The sequence below is a fragment of the Anas acuta genome, chromosome 22, assembly GCF_963932015.1.
Source record: "Anas acuta chromosome 22, bAnaAcu1.1, whole genome shotgun sequence".
Taxonomy (NCBI): Eukaryota; Metazoa; Chordata; class Aves; order Anseriformes; family Anatidae; genus Anas; species Anas acuta.
In genome coordinates, this window is record NC_089000.1 from 1,408,707 (window position 1) to 1,424,632 (window position 15,926).

General features: G+C 51.0%; 1 protein-coding gene across 1 annotated transcript in view; it reads left to right on the forward strand.

Annotated features, from left to right (window-relative positions):
- Positions 1 to 15,926, forward strand: part of IGSF21 (immunoglobin superfamily member 21) — a 36,960-nt gene that overhangs the window by 1,150 nt on the left and 19,884 nt on the right. The gene's annotated exons all lie outside the window — the stretch shown is intronic.

The window sequence follows — 15,926 nt, forward strand, 5'->3', positions numbered from 1 at the left end:
AGAGGGAGGGGGTACCCAGCAGGGAGAAGACCCCCCCATCCAGCCAGGCTCCTAGAAACCCATTGCAACGCCCGCTTTGCAGAGGTTTCATCCACCCCCCTCCTCGCATCCCCTCCCCAAAAGCGGGGTTCCCAGGAGGCAGAAATGCACAGGGCAGGAAACTTTCCCCTCCCTGCGCTTGGAGGCTGTGGGGCAGTCGCTTGCTTCCATTTCTGGGGGTGTTCAGAGGCACCGGGTTCACGGCCCCCCCCGTGCCCACCCAAGCCACCCGCTGTGGGGTCTCGGCAGCCGCTTTCCGTGGGAGGAGCGCAGCAAAGCCCCGGCTGCTTTGCAAAGCTCCGGGAGACTGAATCGGGTGGCAGAGCTCGTTCGGCGCTGCTTGGGTTTGGTTTTTAATTTCTAGCACACTTTTTCCTCTACGGAAAGCCGCCGTCAGCTGCTGCAGGGCGCGGGGAGGGGGAGCAGCGGCCGTGCTCTGCGGGCTTGACACAAAGGAGCCGATTCTTCTCTGGTTTGGGATGCCGGGGCCCCTGTGCCTTGTGGATTGCACAAAATCATCCTTTGGGGATTGCACCCAGTGTGGCCGTGGCCATATCCCGAGCCGCGGGTGGGGATGCGTCGCGCAGCTCTGTGCCCCGTGTCCCTCTTTGCTCGTCCCCGTTTTGGGGAGCAGGTGGAGGATTTTCAAGGAACAATGCGTCCGCAAGCTGTCCGTCACCGCTGCACGGAGCCGTTTTCCTCTGTTTCACCTCTTTTTTTTTTTCACAATTGCTCTTCCGCTGCCGATCTGGGAGAATGAGTGAGTGGATATGGGTAAACCCGTGCTTGTGGCATGGATTTGGGGGAAAAAAGGAGGCAAAAGTTGTTTTGCCATGGGTGCGGAGGCAGCCCCTGGCAGGGGTTGTGCGTTGGGAAGTGATGCGAGAGGAGGATCCGAGCATGGCTCCTAAGCTGGCAGTGTCTCACGGACCCAGACTCATACTTCCATGAACCTGTTGTTGGCTCTTAAAATCCCACTGGGACTTCACTGTTTCCCCATATCCCGAGGCTGAGCTGCTCAAAGCATCTCCTCGCAGGCCCTTGGTGGAGAAATGCTGTCCCCAAACCCAGTGCTTCCTCTCTGCTTTTAAAGCAATAATAATAATAAAGATAAAAATTATTGCCATGCATGCCCGTCACAATGCTCCGGCAAGCGACGGAGAGCTGCTCCCGAAATTCAGTGGGCAGATGGCTTTTCCTTGGCTGACAGCATCCTTGGCTGGAGCTGCTGCCGACCTCCGCGCGTGGCGGGGGAGGACGTGCCCAGGGAGGTCCTGCCCCTCGCTTGCCAGGGATGCAGCAGGACCTGGCTGCAGCCCCCAGAAAGGGGACGCAAGCTCCCGCTGCTCTCTCCCACAAGCGCACGTGCCCTCGTGCTCAGCATCTGCAACGCTCCTCCAAAGCGAGGCTGGCAAATCTTGTCTTTTTTTTTTTTTTTGTAGTGCCATCTCTCTATTTTGCATGGTGCATGCTCCAGAGCCACTCATGTGCATTCTCTCCCTGTGCTTTGCCCCGTTGCTGCCCCGTCCCAGGGCACACGAGGTGTGCTGCTGCATCCTCTGGTGGAGCAGTGCGCCCGGAGCCTTTGGGGCTTTTCCATCCATTGCCTTTTCATAAAAAAAAGCCCTTTTGTTTGCCCAAACGAAGCTGCCTGCTTGCTTGCTGCGCGTTAGGTCAGCTGGATCCTTCCCAAAGCGTTATGCAGCCCTCCGGGAAGCTTCACCCACCCCCAGCACAGCTTTTTCCTTTAAAACAACCTCGAGCTCTGCCTTTGGCCAGGAAAAGCTGCCTGGGCAGGGCTGAGTGGGTTAAGGAGCCGTCAAGATGAGAAAATGAGGGTGGATGCGGGAGGAGAGCGGTGGGACAGTGGCTGACGATGGAGCCGGAGCCTCGGGGCCCCTGGTTTTGGAAAGGCAGAAAGCCCCATCTGCAGGCAGGGCGATGGCTTCTTGGCATCGCTGAAACGCGGGCTGGCTTATTAGCTGGCGCTCAGCTTGTCGCCTGAAATATGTTCCCATAAAATGTTCATCAGCAGCGGTCGGGTTTGTTTTACGGCCGTGTAAAATCAGAGCCGTGTTTTGCAAACATGAAAGGAGGGCGAAATATGTCAAGTTTGGATCTCAGCGAGATGTTTATATATAGCCCTCGTCTTAGCGTTTTCCTTCAGCTTCCGGATTCAACCTCTGGTGATGGGGAAAAAAGGGGAAAATTCGAGTGTGGTTTGAGGCTGCTCAGGAAATTGCTGGGCTTTGCCCCAAAAGGGCAGGTTTTCTGGAGCAGCTCGTGTTGCGTGCCTGGGACTGGGCTTTGCAGGTTCCTGCCCTTGGAGCCGTGTCTGTGCTGCTTCTCCGAGCCCAAATCGCAAAGAAAAGCAGCTTGGAAAAAATTCCTTTGTGGTTGTTGTTTTGTTGGTGAGCGGATACTGGAGAAATGCTTCGTTTTTCTCCTTTCTGGAGGAAAATCACAGCATGCGGCGTTCGCTGGGGTGATGGGAGCCACCTGCACGAGTCTCCTGCTTAAAGACAAGAGGTGTACGGTGGGAGGTTGCACAGCGAGGGAGAGGAGGAGCATCCCCTGCACCACGTGGAAGCAAAACCTGCTCTAATTCACCTGCAAATGCATGGCACTGACCTGGAAAACCGTAGTGTGTTCTCGCCAGCCTTTCTGCTCCTGCCTTTCCCTGGCAAATCTTGCATTCAGCTCAGGGTCACCTCATTTTCATCCTTTCCTACCAGTTTCTGTAAATTCTGCTTATTGCAAAGCCTCTCGCCGTCCGGGTAAATCTGTGCTGTGGAAGCAGACGGAGCACCTTCCAAAAACCCTCCTAACCATGCTAATTGCCCTCCTCCTCTCCCAACTAGGCCAATTTTGATATTCCCTTCTCTCTCCCCACCAGCTGCATTTTGTAGCAGTTTATAGCTGCCAGATTGAATCCAGAGCACTTCCAAAAAGCTGGAAAGCAGGCGAGGATTTTCCCCTCTCCTTGTACCTTTCCCAGCTAACAAGCAATTTGGGGTACTTACTTTTTCTGCTTACACTCTCATGCATTGAACCCCATTTCTGAGGGTTTCATTCATTGAACCCCATTTCCACCTGGCTGGTGGAGCTCAGTTTTGGGGCAAATCCCCCAAATTCCCCTTTCCTTGCTGCAACAGGGAAGCCTGTGGAGTTACTGGCACCTCCAAAAAAACCTAGAGGTGCTTCAGGGTTTGGCTTTAGGTCTGGCTGATTTTCTCCTTCTGGAGTTTGCTTTTATTTTTTTTTTTACCAGATTTTGGTTTCTTTGGACTCACGTGGGTCACAGAGTCTGGGAGAGATGTCACCGCCTTCTCTGGTGTTACAGACTTGTGTTACACGTCCTAATTTTTCTTCCAAGAGCTCAGCAGCCCCTGCTATATGCAAGCTGCTATGTGCAGCCTGCCAAACGCTGTATGCATCGTGCAACACGCCGAATGCTGTGTGCAACATGCTAAGCAATACATATGCAATGTGCTAGATTTTATATGCAGTGTGTACAGTGCTGTATGCTATACACATTGCAGCCCTCCTGTGTGCACTCTGACTTATCTCTGGTGCCTTCAAGCACTTCCAGGCAAGGTCTTCCCTTCCCTCGAGTTGCATCCAGGCTTCAGCAACATGCAAATGCAATTGAGCTCCTGCATCCCCGTGTTAGTTTTTATGGAGCATGACCCTCATTATGTTCTTGTGAGCCTCTCCTTCCCATGGAGACGTTTTACGGCTTCACACGCCCCACCTGCTTTTTTTTTTTTCTTTTTTTTTCCTTTTTTTCCTGCAGATGGAAAGCTCTCCACCTGTTGGGATAAGAGCAGGTTTTACCTAATGGCTTGTGAATCGGGATGGAGCTGGGGTAAGGACTCTGCTAAGGCTCCTGCAGGCCTCCGGGGGAGGTGGGGAAGGAGCTGAGACCTCGCCCCCGGTGAGGATGGCGATGGCTGGGAGCTGCCTGCGACCACGCACAGGAAGGATGAAGCATCGCTTGGGACCCACCACCGATTTGCTCACGGCTTTGTTTTTTTTTCCCCTATTTGCTTGATTTCAGCGACTCCAAGTCAGGCTCTTTGCCCACACACTGGGAAAGAGGAAAGGAAAGGGAAGGAGCCCCCAGATCCCTGGTTTTTAGAGGCTCAGCTCCTGCCTTGCAAACTTCCCGGCTCATAAATCAGCCTGCAAAGAGCCGAGCCGGGAGGATGCAGCTGATGCGCCCGGGTTTGTTCCGTGCCAAACTGCTCTCTTTGCCCTTTTGTTTGCTAGCTGCCGAGGCACTTGGCGTACTGATGGGCTTGTTTTTAACTAATGACTGGCACTCACATTATCTCCCCGGCATTATCTCCTTCCCACTTTTCCCCTCTCCTTCCTAAAATAAACCGTCAATCACGGGCTTGTTTTCAGCACTGGGCTCCTGCTGCCTTTGGGATGGGATTCATCGCCCAAGTGCCAAGGGCAGGCGGGCTCTTAGAAAAGTGCAGGACAATAACTCGCCGCAGTGCTTCCCGCTGTGCACTTATTGTCACTGCCAGCCCTATATTTTCTGCACGTGGTGGCTGGGAGCGGGCACAAAGCCCGTAATAAACAGGTGATTGGGTACCGGCCGGCACCAAATGTCAGCGGAAAGAAAGGCAGCAATGCTAAAGAAGGGGTAAATGGAGCCATTTATATATTTTTTTTTCACACATTTATTTATTTATTCATTTATTTAAGAGTGCGGGGCCATTTGGCACCGGGAAGGTTTGCGTCTGACTTGTTTCCGCTCTCAGATGGAATGGGTTTCGTCCCCCCGAAGGGCTGCACCAGGGCTTTCCCAATGCTTTTACCATTTTGGGGTGACCGTCACCTCCCCTGCCCTTGAGAGGCCACCCAGAGAGGGGCATCGCGTCCCTGCGATGGCATCTGCGATGCTGATGAGTGAACACCTGGGCGGCGGGTGCATGGAGCAGAAGCCAGTGCTGGAGCCAGTCCTTTGAAACGTAATTAGCGCTGTATTAGCTAGAAGCAAAACTATCATTAATAGGGTCCTGACAGCCCGGGAGAGGGAGGTTTTGAGCAGGGAAGGAGGCTTTCCAGCGCTTGGCTGGCTCCACAGCAAAGCCCTGCCCGCCGGAGATCGCCCGGGGGCTTTTTGGCTGCCAGCATCACAGGGCTTTACCCCCTGACTCCACGGAGGTTTGGGGAACATCAGGATAAAGACACATTTCCCGTTGGAGGGATGCTGAAACGGAGCCCTTCCCAGCCTGCAGACCACACATTTTGTCTCTTCTGCTGCCGGGAGCAAATCTCCATCTGCAAAACCCTTCTTGGCTGAAAGACTCAGTGTCCCGGAGGGCCAGAGAACGGAGCAGGGATTTCACTCCTCTCCTACCCAAACCTCTGTATAATTTCCCATTTATATAATGCCTTCAACAATATACTTTGGAGGGGAGGGCAGAGGGGATTAGCGGCGGTTATTCCAGCCCTGCTCCGCCTCCCTGGGCTTGCAGATAAATCCTGCTGCTGCATCCTATCAGCCCAGGCTGGGGAAATGGGAGCTGCGGCTTCTTCCACCTTGCACGTGCATTTGTACCCGTTTGTTTCTTTGCAAAGTGATTCGGGCAACTTCGGTGCAGGGATGGGCAGGAGCAATCTGGGGACGCCCCTCAGTGGGGCTTTGCTTTTCCCTGTAGGACCGAAGTGATGGGAGGGATGTGGGGTGATGGGGGGACGGGGCGGTGGCACTCAGGTGTGCCGCCGTCTGTGGAGATGCTTTTTTGGGGAGTTGCTTGGATAACGCTGGCTGTGCTGGTAGCATCGCTGCTTTTGGTGGTGGGAGTGCTGGGAAAGGCTGCTCCCTTTCCCAAGGGGGTGTTTTGCCCTTGGTGCTGCTTGAAAGGAGGAAAATGATGTGAAAGGGGTGATTTCTGCTGGCGGTTGTGGTCATCACGGGAGGCAAGCGATGGCTCTGGGAGCCACTGGCTCCTCACAGGGGGCCAAGATGGGTCTTAAATGTGGGAGAGGGGCGAAAAGGCTCTGGCTTTGGAAAAGCACCGGGATCACCCCGGTTTTGAGGTGAGGCAGGGGTGTGGGTGAGCTGTGCTCCCCAGCGAGCCTTCTTTTGGGTGTTTTCTTTTGAAAAACGAAAACAAACAAACCAACAAAAAACCCGCTTTTGTCGGAAGTGGCTTTTTTTCTGGAGGAGGATTGCAATGGCCAAGTGATTTCGGCTTCCAGCAGCAGCAGGAACATCCCAAGAGCCAGCAGCTGAATTTGGCTGTTTTTCTCGCTTCTCTCCCCACGTTGCATCGCAGGAGGATGCAGTGGCTCAGAGGGGGGCTGGAAGATTTGGGCAACACCACTGCAGCCAACACCTCAAAATGTGCATGTAGAGGTGTTGGAGAGGGGGGTTTGCTCCATGATGGATGAACAATGCCGGCTGGACCTGATGGAGAGTCACCGTGTAACGGGGAAATATTGCTCCAGAAAGGATGCGGAAGACACATCTCCAGCAGGAGCAAGGCACTTCCACTGCCTTTGGGATTCCAGACAGGCAATCGTTTGTGGAGAGCAAACTCCAGCTCTTCAGCTCCACGCAGGCTGCCGTCATCTTACAACTTGGTTATGTGCATGCAGAGATGAAATATTTTCCACAAGTGCTGGCAGAGGTGGCTCTTTTCAAACTATATCTGCGTCTCACTGCGTTATTATGGCCGGGATTGGTGCTTTTTTTTTCTTTTTTTTTCTTTTTTCTTCTGTTTAAGGAAGTATTTGGACAGACTTGATGTATGCAAACTGGCTGGCGATGGCTGGGTTTCCTTCTGACGGAGAGAGAATTTACTCCGCTGTAATTATAGCGGTGGCGTGGGAACGCAGCGGTGCTCAAGGAAGCCTGGTTTCCAAATTAAACCCCTCTGCTCGCAGAAATACATCTTCCTTTTTTTTTTTTTTTTTGCAGGAAAACACATCTGGGTGACTTTGGGATGGGAAATGGTTTTGCTGGGGCAGGATCTGGACATCAGGATGCGAGGGCTGCCCATGCCTCTGGGTTTTCCCAGTGCACCACGGCTGCTTTGTACCGTTTGTTTGCACAGACCCCCCCCCTGCCTCCCACCCCCTGATCTGCTAAAAGCTTCCTGCTGTGAGAAAACAACCCAACTCTTTAAAATTTAAAAGGCTTATTTAAACAATGTTATCTCTCTTGGAAGGGAGAGAGCATATTGAATGGTTATATTTAGTGGTCGGTGTAGGACAAAGCAGATGCGGAGAGATTTTTAACACGGGGATGTTAATCACTTCTGCCACACCGCCTGGGAGCTGTGGGCACATGCATTGGTGTATGAATATATGCAGCACACCCGTGAGGATGAGGATGGGAGAAGCAGGGGGTGCACGCCAGCTGGGCATGACTTGAACATCCTTCCTTGATCGTCTTTTCACCTTTTTCCACCCCAAAAGGCAGCTGGACGAAGCGGCGTGTCTCCATCCCCATCCCCAAAACGCGCAGCAGGAGGGGGATGCTCTGGGTAGGCGGGGTGGTGACGGCAGGATGCACAAGCCCAGCCTTTCTGCCCCCAGATGGGACTGGGATGGGAAGCAGAGCATTTTACAGGCTTGCAAATGGGCTGTTTAACAAATCCTGCTGTCCTCTCCCTGCCGGCGAGCCGCGAGGAAAGCCTACCGCATTACCGAGCCTCTATTACCCACCCTCGTGGGAGCACTGAATTAAAGGAAATATTTTATGATCCTACGCTTCGTTATGTTTTATTAAAAGCAGAGCATCGGCCTCCCCTGCCACATTCATCAGATCAGAGGCTCTGTTGTTTTTTTTTTCCTCCTCCCAAGCTTTCGCTGCTCTTGCTGCTGTTTCCGAAGTCGCCGGTTTGCTCTCGTGGCGGAGCAGGGAAGTCTGAACTAGGGGAAAATGGGGCGGTTGGGTTTATCTGGGGAGGCCCCATTTCCAAATTGCTTGGGGATGTGGCGTTGTGATGCAGAATTAAGGGATGGAGGTGGGAAAAGTGGAGACGAATGCAGGTTGCAGGGAGGTGTGGAGGTGTTTGTGGTGCTGGGGACTGGCACGGCCCTGTGAGCCCTCAGGATACCCCATGGAAAAGCTGCTTGGAAAAACCTCCCCACGTACAGCACCTTTCCTCCATCTCAGGGCAATCAATCCCACGCTGGGAAGACTGATGCTCTGTTGCAGATTTGGGGGGAAAGACCCCAAAAATGCAAACACTCCCCTTGCGGAGCCGAAGTATCCCTAGCAAGCAGGGCTGGGAGTTCGCCTTATCAGCCCTGTAGATCGGCAGCGAAAAGCCGGCCAAATAATGATAGTCAAGCATGTCTGGAAGCAGTCAGGAGACAGAAAGGTATTAATTAGCAGTTATTTCTCAACGGAGCGGAGATGGATAGGGATTAAGGTAACAGCCATGTGCATCCTTTCCGTAGCGGCGGCGAAGTGCCGGTAAATCAGCGTTATGAATCGGTGCTGTAAGAGGGAGATATGTTTTAATCTTATTAGCGGCGCGGCATTACTGGGAGAGCAAAGGGATTATTAATCACGGAGCGCAAATCGGGGAGACGAGGGTGGCTTCAAATTAGCAATCCAGCTTTGTGCAGAGAGTGCCGAGAGGGGTGTCGGAGATGGAGAAGAACAGGCATCAGATAGGGGCTGAGGGGATGGGAGGACGCCAAGGAAAAGGGCAAAAAGCCCCCAGCAAGAGATGAGGGTGATGCTGGGGCTGTCCCCTGGGGTGATTCGGTGTTTTTTGCAGGGAAAAAGCAGCCCAGCTTGGGGGGGAGGGAGCCTCGATTCAGAGCTGTTGGAAGAACAGGACCATTGCTGCTCTTCCTGCTGGTTTGGGGTCTGGCTGCCATCCCCCTCCGGGAAATTGGGGCCAACCTCTTGGTGGGAAGGGGGCAGAGGGCAGGGGGAGCTCGGCTGTGTGTGTGGGGCTGGGTGAGGGATGAAGAGTGGACCCTGCACTGGGACTGTACCAGGACCTGTGAGGGTACCAACACTGGAGATCCTTTGGGATCACGCCTAGGATAACGCAGGACCTACAGGCATCCGTCCCATCCTGCCACCCCTCATCCAGCCTTTGGGGGTCCAGGCTTTGGGGGTTTGGAAGCACTTTGCACTACTGCCCAGCACCAGGCTTTATTTTCCCCTTTTCTATGCCCGAGGTTACTTGGTGCATTAAGTTCAGAAGACGGAAAAAAAAAAAAAAAAAAAGTTGTATTTTTTTATTATTTTATAATCATAATAATAAAAACCCTTCCCAGTTAGAGCGTGCAGGAATTGATGGTGTGGGCAGAGCTTACAGACGGCAGGCAGCAGGGAGCAGGGAGTGGACAGCTCCCTCATTTGTCACCAATCACAAGTCCAGGATAATTGGATTGCCTGCAAATAGAGAAAGAAAGAAGCAAATTCATCATCTTGCTCCCACTTACCTCCTTCTCCTCAGCCGGCGTGGTGCTGGCGCAGCAAAAACCCTTGTTGGGACTCATAATGTGGTGGGAAACCTGACAGCAGCATCCAGACCTAAATCCTCATCCCTGCTCTTCAGGAAAATTAATTTTTCCCCCTTCTGCCCATCCCAAACCTCTGTTTTTTCCCACTGAAGTTGGACAAGGAGAAGGTTTAGGGAGGATTTTGGTGTTTCAGATGTCAAATTTCAAAATTGCACTATTCTGAGGAATAGAGCTTGCTTCTAGTAATTCCCTTTTGGTACTCTCATTTTTTTTTTCTCTCTCTTTTTTTTTTTTTCTTTTCTTTTCTTGATCTCAGATGGTTTTGTAAAGCAGTGGCTCTTGCCCTCCCTCCGTCAAATGGGGAAACTGAGGCACAGGTGGGACTTGCTTCAAAAGGCACGCTTTGAGCTGCTTCCAGCTCTGCTAATTAGCTCAGGCTGGGATTATGGTTGAGCCTAGATTAACAAAGTGAGCTATGGTTTCAAATAATTAGCTCCTAATCATAATCCTCACCCCGACGCAGGGCAAAGCAGCAAAGTGACCTGCTGCTCCAGCAGGCTCTCCCCACTTCACACACACACAAAAAAAAAAGAGGATTGGGCTCTGCTGGGGACTTGGGAACATTTTTCCTAGGTTTCAGCATCTTTAACACATCATGCTGTGTTTGGAGCTCTAACAAACTGGGTTGGATACAAATAATTTGCTTTTTTTTTTTTTTCTTTTCCTGTTGTGCTGGTGGTGTTTCCCAATGAGTTGAGTCTATCGGGAGGTTTTGGCTCAATGTTTTTTTGGTGCTGGATGGAGACAAGACCCTGAGCCTGGACCAGCCCCGGGGGATGCTCAGGGACAGCAACCGCACCCAGGAATTGCATCTCCCTGATGCAAAACCAGGGAAAGACCAGAGATGTGAGAAGGGGGCGACCAATGAGATGAAAAGCAGAGGAAAAGGGGGGAAAAAGCATATCCAATTCTTTGCAGAGCAGGCTGGGATTATGATCTGCATTCTCCTTCTCTTACTACTCAATTCTGGATTAAACCTGCATCTGCGCCAGGGGTCAGGGAGGGGAAGATTTGCTGTGCAGTGAGTGGAGAGCAGCAGATCCGCCAGCCTCGCCGTGGTGCCGCTAGGTTAAAACTAACTAAAAAGCAAAAAAAAAAAAAGGGTTTGTGAGATTTTAGCATGCACAAACCTGGAGGAGGCAGCTAAGGCTGCAGGGCAGCCAGGTGTCCTGGTCCCGAGCATCAGCCTGCATCATGCCCAGGCGTCAGGGAGGCTCCATGCACTATTGCGAAGGGTTTTGGGGTGGTTTTGGGGTGTTCTCAGTCTGTGGTGCTCCAGCACCGGTTGGGCAAGGTCTCCTGCTCTCTCACAAAAGGCTAGAGTGGAAATACAATGTGAAAATGCCATGGAAATAAATGCAAAGTACTGAGGAGGAAAGGTCCTCACTGCATGCTGCAGCATGTGGGAGAGCTGGTAAAGTACTAATGGGGTAAAATAAAAACGACTTTTTTTTTTTTCTTTTTTTTTAGCAAATCTAGAGGTTAATTAGGATCAGCAACGAGGTGCTATTACAAAAAGGAAAAAGCCAATCTCTTCTGGGAGTTATTAGCAGAAGTGGTGCACAGGAGGGAATTATCCCTCTGCAATCGAGGCCAGCGGGGTGGCAGCACTTTGGGGCACGATGCTTTAAGGAAAAGAGAGCTGACAGGGAGGCGAGCCACAGGGAAGTGAGAAATCCAGCAGGAGCTGGGTTTGTCTGACTAGGGATGGGGAAAATTGGGGCGGGAGGGGAGGGACAGGCATTTACAACCAGTGCAGTTTGCCTGGAAAGCGTGTCCTTGCCAAGACAAGTGGAATCTCTCACCCATTGCACCTAGCCTGATTTTGCCAAAATCTGGCATCTTTAGGTCATGGGGTGGAAATAAAGTTGGCGTGCAAGCAAACTCATTTTGTTTCAAGAATCAAGAATCTGCCTTAAATTGCTTGTGTGTGGTTTCTCAAGCAGCACGAATAGCAATCAGCCCCGATTTGCATATATGCATACATGCAAACGAAGAGCGCGATCTCCATTTGAAAAATGGGGCATCTGGGGCCCTGGCTGACCTAGGCGCATTTTGGGTTTTGGTTTTGGTTTTGGCACTGGCAGCTGCTTGCTGGCAAGAGGCTGAGAGGTGCAGGCAGAGCTGTTACCCCAAATCACTGGCACCGATGGGTCTGGGGGAATTTTGGCTCTGCCAGGCTCCATTTCCCTCCCCTCCTGGACCAAGATGTCACTGAGGACTCTGAAAACTCAGAAAAGCAGCCACGATCTCCAAATCCCCTGTAAATGGGGATAAAGGAACAAGAGCAACGAGCAACATCCAACCCTTCCAAAATCCCAAACCTAACAACGCATCGCAGGTCGTGGCCACCAATTTCAGCATCACGCCAGCAGCAATAAACCACTTCAGCACTGCACTAAAACCCTGTGTTTTAATGGCAAAACCAGGAGTGTGAAGACGCGGCAGTAAAGCACGCCCCTGCTACCCCAGCATCATTACGAGACGAGGCGTGCATCGTACGCCGATGGCTTTAGGGCGCTGTGCTGAGCACGCTGGTGGCGGGGGAAGAAATGATAAATAAAACTTTACTGCGCTAGAGTAAATGCTGCTAAACATACTTCACGTCTGCACGGTGGCAAGAGATAAATATTCAATCTATAATTTATTTACGTGGCTTCTCAGCCTGCGCAGTAGGGTCTGGTAGCGGCTAATAAAATACAATATATCAAGAAGACTTATCAATGCAGCAAACACGACCCTGCTGATAATTCGCATGGGGTGATGAGACTCATCTTCTCCACGTTGGCTGCTCTCCTTTGGGTTTGATTTACGGGTTTTGGGGCTCAGCAGGTGTTTACAAGTGGTTTTGGTTGGGTGTCTGGTCTTTATGGGTGTGCACGTGAAAAAACGCTCAGTGAAGAGTAATCTCAGCATGCAACCCATGGGGATGTTGAAATAGTTCCCAAATGGATGATATTTCCCAATCATGCCAGTACGATAACCCCAAAACCCTGCGGCTCCTGGTTGTCCTCTGCCTATTACTCTCCTCCGAGCCTCACTTTTCTTGTGTTATCTTCCAAAATTGGCACTTTTCCATTATTTGGAGCCTCTCTCATTTTGTGATGGGTGCGTTTGGCTTTGCGGTGGCTCAGCTCTCCCCAGGACTGCTGCGGGTTGGGGTGGGCAGGACGCTGCTCTTGGCTTTCTGCCTGCAGGATTTCCACCATCAGCGTTGCACCTCGGAGTTTCTCTCTGGCAAATTGCCTGATTTTTTATAGGGATCTATCTTTCGGGCATCCAAATGGAGCACCCAAGGTCACCCTGGGTGTCGTAGCAGCGCATGGGCTGGCTCTGGCCGGTCACCTGTCTGTTTTGCCAAACTCCCTCAAAACTTCCCATTTTTTCCTCTTTGTTTTGTGGCTTGCCACGCGCTGGCTTGCATTGCACAAGACAGCCGCACGTCCTGCTGTCTCCGGAGCAAAAACCCATAACCCGCTCGTGGGAATGACCGATTTCCCGGGGCTTTTACACAAACATCTCGCTTGACGGAGATGTAGTACAAGCGCTAACTCAGTGCCGCGAGTGAAAGAGCCAAGCGAGAAATGGGCTTTCTCATACTGTGCTCCGGTGAGCTGGAACAGCCTCGCTGATGAGCCTTGGCTGGAGAGGCGCGATGAAGACGTTAAGGCAGGTTTTGTTTCTGTCCGTGCACAAGGCGTGTAGCTGCTGGGGATGGCTCTGGCTGACGTGGATTTGTTTGTGGGGAGGCACACTCCGGAGGTGACAACAGGCTTGTAAAAAGCAGGCGTTTGCATCCATTTTATTAGCTGGCAGCTGGTGAAGGATGGAGCTGGTGTTTGAATAATAGGGGAACAGGAGAGGCAGAGGTGGAAATGCTGGAAGGAGGTGGAGAAGGGGCAGAAAATGGACACTGGGGAGGGAGAAGACCCCGCAGCTTCCCAAGTTTCCCAAATCGCCCATTGCATTTGCATGCCCAAAGTGGCCCAAACCCCCTTTTCTGTGTCCAAGCTCATTTACTGCCAGCAGACACAGCCTGAAGGATAGGGAAGTGCTGAAGCAGATGGAAGGATGCCGAGTCCTTGAACCTCATTTATAACTTCCCTCTGGGCACGGCGGAGGGGGCTGGCACTGCCTGGTGGCTCAGCCGAGCTGGTTTGGGGGCGGCAGTAAGGCTGCGTTGCAGAGACTGCTCCCTGTCTGCACCGTGAGGAGTAGTTTTTTTCAGTTCACAGTAGGTTTTTTTTGCCCAGCATAACCTATTCTAAGCTTTGCTTTTAATTTCTCTACAGCCTTTGCTGGTGCTGTGCCGTCCCAGGGCTTGGCTATGGGCACTGGTATGCTAGATCCAGTCTGTACCCATAAGAATGTAAAACGGGCTGCAGTGTTCATAATGAGGACAAAACTGGGCTAAAATTCTTAAGGTGTGTCGGTGTAACTTTTTAGGAAGCCCTGGTGTGATTGTGCAGTGTTGGAGATGTTCTCCGTGATGCTAGGACTGGCTGCACTCCGGTGGTGTTTGGGGTTTGGGGTTTGGGTACCATGGCACAGCTCGACATAAAGCTTTACTTGTTGGTTTGGGGGTTTGGGTGGGTTTTATTTTTTGTCTAGGATTATTATTATTATTTTTTTTTCTGGAAGAAATGCAAGATTTAAAGAAAAAATTAAAAAGAAAGAAAGCTGTGAGCGGTATTCAAAAGTCCCGTCTCAATTGGGTTTTGGAAACAGCGTTGGAAATAGTTGTAAGCTTTGTGGGGTTTTTTTTGCATTATACACTATTCGGAGTGTGACACGGTGATAAAAATCTGACTGGCAGAGCTTAAAAAGAAAACATTGGTTTGTGGAGTTTGCAAAGATTTTAATCATGAAATCCTAATTGAAGCAGACCCCTTAGGGTCTGTCTGTCCCCAGCAACCCTAATGAAGGGTCCCTCTATAACTGATGACGCCAGCGCCCTGCCTTTAGTGGTTTTCTCAGTTAATCTTGATTTAAAAGGGGTTGAAAGGCCAAACCAGCCACGCTCAATCAATGCATCGATTAAAATTATTGATTAAAATTACAAAGAGCTAACAAGACACGCGATACATCCGTAGGATGGAGGCAGCTTGGCGTAGAGTTCAATGTGCCTGCTGCATCCTACTTCATCGGAGAAAAATATTCTGTGTTTGCTCTCTATACATTCTCCCTGGCTCTACCACAGATAAGGATTTAGGTGCTGGTGTGGTCCAGCAAACCCCATAAAGAATAATTAGTGGTGCAGCTGCAAAGTGCTTCCTCCTGCTTATGCAAATGGGTGAGGTAAGAGGCATCTAATTAAATGTTTGTACTTTAATACACTGCGGTGTGAAGGAAGATGAATTTTAATTACCGGCTCTTTAATTGTTTGGTCGGCCTGTTAATATCCTATTTACACAGCATTAATACAATTTGCTCTCTGCCAGCAGGGCTCTTCCTTGCGGCAGGAGTGAGGTTTTTCCTCGTGCTCCGGGTGGCCTGGTGACGACAGCTCTCGTGGTTTTATTGCGTGAATAAAGAAAATAAATATAGCACAAATAAGGAAAAAACAGATTTTGCAAAATGCAGAACATTATTTGGGTGGGCAGCAGTGGGTTTTAGGGATGCTAAGCCCTGTTGGTATTCGTCTTTTGTTTTTTTTTGTAAGGGAAACCTGGAAATTTAAGTAAAACTCATGCACAGCAGCCAGATCATCCCTTTAGGAACGTGAACGGGGTCCCCCCAGCCTCCTTTTTCCTTAGCAAAAGGACCGTCTCCTTTGGATGCATGACACTGCCTCCATCTGTCACATCCAATTTCGCTCGCTGATGTTAAACCTGTGTTAAAATACTTTTTCCTCCATTTCAGTGGAAAAAAAAAAAAAAGAAAAAAAAAAGAAAGGAAAAAAAAAAAAAGGAAATCAGTGCAGCAGCTTGCCAGGAGGAAAAGCTCAAGATTCAGTAAAATTTGGCTACTCTGTACTGGGACAGATGCAGGTCCTTCACCAATTCTTGCCCCTCGCAGCCCTCCTGGGTTGGCAGGGAGAGGCAGCAGCACATTATAATTGTAAATTGCCTGGGAAGATCATAAATAAGGCATCAGTGGAGCTGGAGCCGGGGAGAGAGGGAGAAAGTATTTTGCTGTGCTCACAGGAACGGGAGCAACTGCTGGCATTTAATCTTTAATGAACAAGATGTTGCGAAGTGCTGCAAGTAAAAGCACGTTTGCTTAATGCTCCTCAGCGCTGGCCCTGGCACCGTGTGCCATCCACATCCCGGGGCTTTGCGCGTGGCCATGGAGCCTTCGGCCTCACCTCGTGCACCAGCATCCTCCCCTTGTGCCAGCCCTCATCTTCCTCTGCTTGAGAGTGGGGA